The sequence below is a fragment of the Protobothrops mucrosquamatus genome, unplaced genomic scaffold (assembly GCF_001527695.2).
Source record: "Protobothrops mucrosquamatus isolate PMUCROS unplaced genomic scaffold, P.Mucros_1.0 scaffold3423, whole genome shotgun sequence".
Lineage (NCBI taxonomy): Eukaryota > Metazoa > Chordata > Lepidosauria > Squamata > Viperidae > Protobothrops > Protobothrops mucrosquamatus.
In genome coordinates this window covers 20,539-28,902 of record NW_015389404.1, presented here as the reverse complement: position 1 = coordinate 28,902, position 8,364 = coordinate 20,539, and positions in this window count along the sequence as shown.

The following is an 8,364-nucleotide window of genomic DNA, read 5'->3' as shown; positions in this document are numbered from 1 at the left end:
AAATTTTATGGAATTGAGATTATGGAATAAAGAGAAAATCTCATAGATTTTCCTCCCAAGTAGGCTGTTGTAATTTCTTTCACCTTGAAGGAAATAATCATATCTGACCTTCAATCAGTCTGAAAGTAAGTTTTCATTAAGTTAGGGCTACTAAACCTGAGCTGCAAAAATCCAGATGGCTACTAGATTGCAGCAAAGCGATACATAAAATTGAAATATTTTGCTTCCATCTTATTCTCATCCAGATCTTACCAAACTGAGCAGCTCTTTCTTTCTTCGAAGAAAACACTTGAAGGGGAAAAAACCTGAAATCCACTATTTTAATATGATTTGAAGATTACAGCTCCCAAAGTTTTGTTATTTCCAGTTCATGATTTCTGGAGTGGGGAGGGGTCTGAATATCTAAACACAAAGGACCATCAGTCTTCGGTAACATGTGCAAGACATCAAGTGAGAAAATGAAGGTTAAAATATAGAACTATAATTTAGGTCAAAGCATCTTAAAATAAGACAATACTGCCACCTGGTGGCAAAGTCATTAAAGTCAAACTTTCTCCCTGAATAGAAAGGGACGGAATATTCTTAATATCTTGAACTCAACCCAACCAAGAGTCGAGTAACTTAAAGATCAAATAATGTATTATTTCATAAACTTTCAAGGATGATAGACCTTTTGATCAAATGCAGGGGGCATATTCCTGAGAAAACAGTATGATATCTATGATACTCATTAAAAATGGGACTTTTAAAATAATGTTAGGCTAGAAAGACTGACTGATATGAGAGGCTGCATATTCAAAAATTAGTTAACAGACAAGTTTTCTAAGTCACACTTCCTTACTAAATGTGACTGCTGTCTGTCAGCTTTTTTAGCTCCATAGAATGCATCCCACCTAATGGATGAGGGGTGGTCCATGACTTTGGTGTGAGTGGGACAGTATAGTTCTGGCAGAGATCTGTTCCCCTGGCTCTTGGGTCTTACACCAACTTTAAAATTAAGGAAGATGGTGTGTGTGAGAGGGAGTAAGAAAGAAAGAGACAAAGAAAGAAAAAGAAACAGAGATGGTCTTCCAAGACAACCGATTAGTGATCTAATATTGTTTTCATCTATCCATTCATGTTATCAGCAGAATACTTTTTACTAGATTGAATTCATTCAGAATGGCAGAGATTTTCCAAATGTTAAGCTCTTTTATTATCACCATTCATTGGAGTGTAAATGTACAACTATCACCCTCAGGTGGATTCTTAATTTGCACTCACAACCACATAGATACCAATTGGTATAGTCTAAAATACGTTTGACCTTTTCTTTACAGATAGTCCTTGACTTACAACTACAATTGAGCCCAAAATTTATGTTGCTAAGTGAAACAGTTGTGAATTTTGCCCCATTTTTACAACCTTTTTTGCCACAGTTGTTAAGTGAATAACTGCAATTGTTAAGTCAGTAACATGGTTGTTAAGTGAAACTGGTTCCCCATTGACTTTGCAACCGTCATAAATATGAGCCAGTTGCCATGTGTCTGAATTTTGACCATGTGACCATAGGATGCTGCAACAGTCCTAAGTGTGAAAAATGGTCATAAATCACTTTTTTCAGTGCCATTCAATAAATGAATTGTTGTAAGTAAGGACTACCTGTAATTATTAAATATATACTTTCATTTCCTACAAGCATTTATTACCACCCATCCTCAAGATCAGATTACTTTTATTCCAGTCTATTACAAATCTTCTTTCTTTTAGTTTCACACAAACAAAAATCATGTATTTTTCATTTATTTTTATTCCATGTTTATTAATTCATGCTCTTTATCATTTATTATTTGATTTATATAAATGAACCTAAAGATTCTAAACTATATACAAGTGTAACAGTGTTGGAAACTAATAAACAAGTTTTTTTTCCAATTATCAAGAATTCTGACTCTCGTCTCATGAGCACAAAAATGCCTTTCGACCTCTCCCTCAATATAATAATAATAATAATAATAATAATAATAATAATAATAATAATAATAATGATGATGATGATGATGATGATGATGATGATGATGATGGAAGGTACCTTAGAGATCATCTAGTCCAACCCTCTGCTCAGGCAGGAAACCCTATACCATTTCAGACAAATGGCTATCCAGTCTCCTCTTAAAAACTTCCAATGTTGCAGCATTCACAGCTTCTGGAGGCAGGTTGTTCCACTGATTAATTGTTTTAACTGTCATAAAATTTCTTCTTAGTTCTAGGTTGCTTCTCTCTTTGGTTAGTTTCCATCCAATGCTTCTTGTCCTGCCTTCAGGTGCTTTGGAGAATAGCTTGACTCCTTCTTCTTTATGGCAGCCCCTGAGATATTGGAACACTGCTATCATGTCACCCCTCATCCTTCTCTTCATTAGACTAGACATACCCAATTCCATCAACCGTTCCTTATATGTTTTAGCTTTCTGTTGAATGCAACAGAAGCAGGTTCCTTAAATCGGGAGTCCCCAACCCCTGGTCCATGGACCAGTACTGGGCTGCAGCATGCCAGCAACTGGGCCGCACAAACAAGCAAAGCCCCATCTGCAAGATGCAGGCAGCACACAAAACCACATACCCTCCGGTCTGCAGAAAAACCTCTCTCCACGGAACCAGTCCCTGGTGCCCAAAAGGTTGGTGATCTCTGCCTTAAATGATCACATTCAGGGCCTAGGTGACCCTTGGGTCACACCCAGAAGTCAAACAATAACTAGTGTAGCTCCCAAAGCAGCAGGATCGTCCATGGTTGTAGCATGCTGAACCAACTATAGCTTCTAAATGTTCTTCAAGGGCATTATAGTAATCCAAATGGGAGATGATAAAAGCATGAATGATTCTGTCTTCCCAATCCCAGAATGGCCGCATAAGGAGCAGCAACTTAATGAAACTGTGTTAAAGCCTTCCTTGACATGGCTGCTACTTGCTCATCGAGCAGGATGAATTATAAATCTAGGATACATTGATTGTAAAGCATCTATGAAGAGGCCCCAAAACACAAAACGACTCCATCTTGGACATATTCAAACTGTGGCTGTTCGGACTGAGCAGATTATTTTAACAGTAATTTCACCAATTTCTTGGGGACTGAATACAGGTAGTCCTTGACTTACAATAGTTCACGTAGTGACTATTTAAAGTTATAATGGCATTCAAAAAAGTGACATAACCATTTTTCACACTTATGACTGTTGCAGCACCCCCATTCAGACACTTAGTAACTGGCTCATATTTATGACGGTTGTCAAGTCCAGGGGTCAGGTGTTCACATTTTGCAACCTTCTGACAAGAAAAGTCAATGGGGAAACCTGGTTCATTTAACACCTGTGTTACTAACTTAACAACTGCAATGATTCACTTAAAAATGGTGGCAAGAAAGGTCGTAAAATTGGGCAAAATTCACTTAACAAATGTCTTGCTTAGCAACAGAAATTTTAGGCTCAGTTGTGGTCATAAGTCAAGGACTACCTATATTCAGAAATTATATGGGCGGGAGCATGGAACCCTAACTCATCCAAGCTATAATTATTCATTTAGAGAAAATAAATGTAAGAATTAAGAGCAATTGAATTTATAAATACATAGGCTCTTATTTTCAATTGATGAATAGTCATTTGATGCTGTTCTTATTTATTTGTAAAGAAATCTGTATGTTTTTCTGGATTTGCTTTTATTAAATTGCAGGCAACCATCCTGTTTTATATAGAAGTTTTGAAACAGCATTTTTATGTATATGCTATCTTGATTCTGCAATCTCTCTGTGCTAATATAAGCTTCTGCAGCATTAGTTTGAATATGGTCTTCTGAATTTAAGTACCGTAGTTCATATGGTTCTCTGATTTTTGTTAAAGCCACTGTTAATTAAGCTAATTCGGTAATCTGATATGGAAACTGAATTTTAGATAAGAGAATCCTGATTAAAATGAATTGCAAAGAAATCTCTTAAGCTGCTATTTTGTATAAGTATATGGGCAACATAATGTTAGTGGGTTAATATAATGTAATACAGTCTAAACATGACTGTTTAGTTGAGGCTATTAGTGCCACTGTTGTCACTATCATTTTGCTTATGGCTCCTTAAAAACGAACTGAATATATCAATGACAAATTAGCCTTCCCATTCTTGTACCAGGTCATGAATTCTAACAACTGAAACTCCTAGCACTTCTAAACTGAAGAAGTTTGTACTACTAATATATCTACATAGCTGTATATATATTAGGATGATACTGTTGATCTGAAGACATGAAAGCAACACTGATAATATTTCAGCTAAATTTTTGTTAAACTTATAATTTTGGTTTTTTTGTACTTTCTGCTAAGGCATTAAATGGTCAATTTAACTCTTTTCTTCAGATTCAAAGTTCTTGTAGAACTATCGACAGCTCTGATGTTGATGATATATTAATTGTATTATGCTTTACTAAACTAGATCCTCATGTATCTTCACAATACTAGCTCGATACACTTTTACCTTGTGTAACTGCTAAACAGATAATCCCTTCTACCTCAGCTTTAAAAGTCTTACAGCAACAGTAAGAATTTTTTCTCTCTCCTAATGATGCTGCCTCAGCAGAGTTGCTTTGTAAGTGATGGTTTTACATCATTATGGATTCTCTGGTATCCAACAATTCCACCTTATTGCATAAACAGATATGAAAAAAAGTTGGATCCAGGTTTAGTCATAGTCCCATTGAAATTAATTACCCCAAAGTAGTTCTGACTAGTTGGCATCCTATTTGTTTCAATGGGTCAACATATATATATAATGGTTTATATATTTATCTTCTCTCATTAATTCAATTCCAAATAAAAAATAATAAGGTACAAATGGATATTTAACTTATCAGTCAATATGACTATTCCTGGCCTGGATAGAAGATCTTTAAGAAAACTTTATTCTATGTACTTTCAAGCTTTTGGACTCTAGCCCAGCAGTGTTAATTAATGGAGGTTCTCATTATGATGTGAACCTTTCTTTTATCAGAAGTAGACTAAAGGCTCTAATAGAGGTCACTGGACAGCAGCCAAGATTTTTGCTTTCAAATTGTATTCCTTTGCAAAACTATTCAAGTATGTTGATTAGCTTTCCTTGAAATAGAATTAACGTGTCTTGCTATTTTCTGTTTTCTTTTTAGCTTACCTACCAGAATATGGGCCACTATGTGAGAAAATTGGAGCTAGTTTTCTAATGAGAATAAGAATTGTTTCTTGGGGAAAAGGTTCACAATATAATTTGAACTCTAACTCCCATAAGCACCATAATAAATAATTAATATAAATACTAGCTAGGAATTATGCACACTGAAGTCCAGGAGAGGGAGAGATGATATTTTTGAAACTCTCATAAGCTTTTACCATTTCAAAGTTTTGCCATACCAATATTGTCATTTTGGGTGAATAGGAGGACTTTACCAAACTACCCTGGGATTATAAACAGTCTGTAATCCAGTCTCTGTTCAGATAGATTTCCTACTATCCATCTGGCATGTAGATTCATGAAAACATTTCTAAGCACAGCATACAATTAATTGTTAAAATCAAAGGTAAATATGAGTTCTATTTTGTTAGAGCAACCTTTTTTTCTTGATTTGCTTTTGCTACACTGTATTGTCAGAAAAGATGGTTGCTTTTGTTTGGCAATCATGGACAATTTTTACAATTCTATTGAATGAATAAAGTTAATACAATCCAGGAAAAGATTAAAATGTTAAGAATTTAGGAAATAAAGATTCAAACTGGGTTTCCTTGTTGTTAGATCACTTGAGAGGTGAGGTAATTGCAGAAGAAGGAAGTGAAAAGGTAGAAACAGAAGGAAGTGAAAAGGTTTGTTGCGGAATAAGCAGAATTAGTTCAGAAATCATATTTAAAAAAACCAAGGTAGAATAACAGAGCAAAAGAAGAACAAAGAAAAAAGAGAACAAAGAAAAGAAGAATATTCAGAGTATTTTGTTTCCACTGACAGAAACAAAAAGAGAATTATGAATAAGCAGGAGATAAGGAAGTGAACCCAATGCTTTTTTCCTGCAGTGTTTTTTTTCTGGTTGAATTCTACTTTTTGCAGGTAAGAAAGGCAAAAGAGCAATCTGGGTCAGCATGCAGAGGTATCCAAACCATCCATTAGCAACAGCTCATACAACATAGAGGGAGAGAGAGGCTGGAAAGTTTCACCTCTGAAGAAATTGCCCAGCAAATCACCTGACTAGTATATGGTTTCTGAACATATTCTGAGCATATTAGGAAATATACAGCTAACTGCTGGATATTAGCCTACCTTCTACTTACTATATGTATTCTAATGTGTACCGTATGACATCGATTTATCATCCTGAAGGTATGTTTATCACTAAAATGAGTCAAAGTATGTTTTTTTCAAGAGAAAGTTCACAGTAAATAGTGTGCTTTAATTCAGTAAGTGTTCATTTTATCACATGTTAGAAACTTCAATTGTTGTCTCAATTCAATCACCACTCTTTGAATAATTGTTCCAGATCTATTTAAAAACATTTTGAGATTTTCTATCTTAGTAACCTGATGAATCTAAGCATAATAAAGCAAGAAGGTGTATGGATAATTCTGGTAAGGAAGCAATTAAATGTTCTTTAATGAGATGAAAAATGAGTGCAATTATACTTTTTTAAAATGTAGGGTAAATTTATAGAATTCAAGTGGTGAAAGAGGGAATTCAAACCATTAAGTCTAACTCTAGGCTTTGTTCAGGAGTCAAATGAAACCATTAGGAAGAGATAGTTGTCAACTTTCTTTTTGGACCTATCTTGTGAAGGGCAGAACATAATTCCCTCCCTTGTTTATCCTTTTGTTGATGCAACTTAAATTGCATCTAAATGTCAATAAGAAAATATTTCTTTTTTTGCAAGCACATGACATTCCTATCTCATGTTCAGTCTGCAAATAACTATTATTCCATTTTCTTTCTTACAAGTACTATTGCCAAGGTATCTGTGGTTTGAAGTTTAATTTCCTGAATATATAACTTTTTATTTATTTCTTTTAAATTTCATTGGATTATTTTTGCCACTTCTCTGATCTATCAGTGTAACTTTGAATTTTATTCTTGTTGCCTAAGATATTAAATCATCCTAGACAATAGGCTTTAGAATAGGCCATGATGGCGAACCTTTTAGAGACTGAGTGCCCAAAAACTGGCACCACCCTTGCTCCATCTCCTGCCTCGCCCCCACCCTGCCTGCCTGCAGGGCCACTCACCACCTCCAAGGCCCGCCGCAGGCAGCCCAGCAGTGCCATGGTGGCCACGCCCTCTGTCTGTACCCTGCGGCATCAACTGTGCGCGATCGGGCATGAGGTCAGAGTCTTGTCTACACTGCCTGGCTGTCATATCCTTGGCTGTGCTGCTCCGCGTGGGCCACACTCGGGGGCGACTCTCCTCCAAGGGGGCTGCTGGTGAGGAGGGGTCATGGGCGGAGGCAAGGCTGGGGCAACAGCATGTGTGCCCACAGAGAGGGCTCCGAGTGCCGCCTCTGGCACCCGTGCCATAGGTTCGCCACCACTGGAATAGCCTATACAAATTGAATGAAAAAATAAAATAAAATCATAAAATAAAATAAAATAATAAATAAATAGTTATCTCACAGAATTTTGTCATCTGCAATTTTTTTCTCTGTTTGTTCATGGAAGTAATAAATAAAGGTATTGAGGTCTCTGGGGCTGAGGTCTGAATTTTTGGGCATTCTATTTGATATCTTCTTTCAACCTGATGAAAACCATTTATGAATGCTCTTTTAATCACTTGCATATCACTACGTCTTGTGCTATGCAACTTCCATATTATTCACCATTATGGAGTTTCAGCAAATGTTTTGCTGAAATCAAATCTAGATGTCAGAAGCAGCATAAAACCCACTGCTTGCATTGAATTGAGACAAAATGAGGAATGTGCAGCTTCCCAATTTAAATCAACCTTCTATTTAACAAAGGAGGGACAGAGTATCAAATGAGTTCTAAATCCATGTTTGTAACCTCAGAAGCATTTCAAAAGGTGCCATCAGTATTATACAGGAAGACGATTCTACGGAAGTCAGTTGCCAATTCATTTTTTCAGCCCAAGCCAAAATGTTGTATGGCCTATGTACCAATTGTGCCCTTTCCTGGACTAGGAAGCCTTATGATGTTGGGAGGGACTCGTCGCTCCCATGTGACACCGCTGCTGCGCGAGCTGCACTGGTTACCAGTGGTCTTCCGGGTGCGCTTTAAGGTGTTAGTTACCACCTTTAAAGCGATCCATGGCATCGGACCTGGCTACCTCCGAGACCGCCTTCTGCCACAGATTCCCTCCCATAGACCGGTACGCTCCCACAGAGCGGGCCT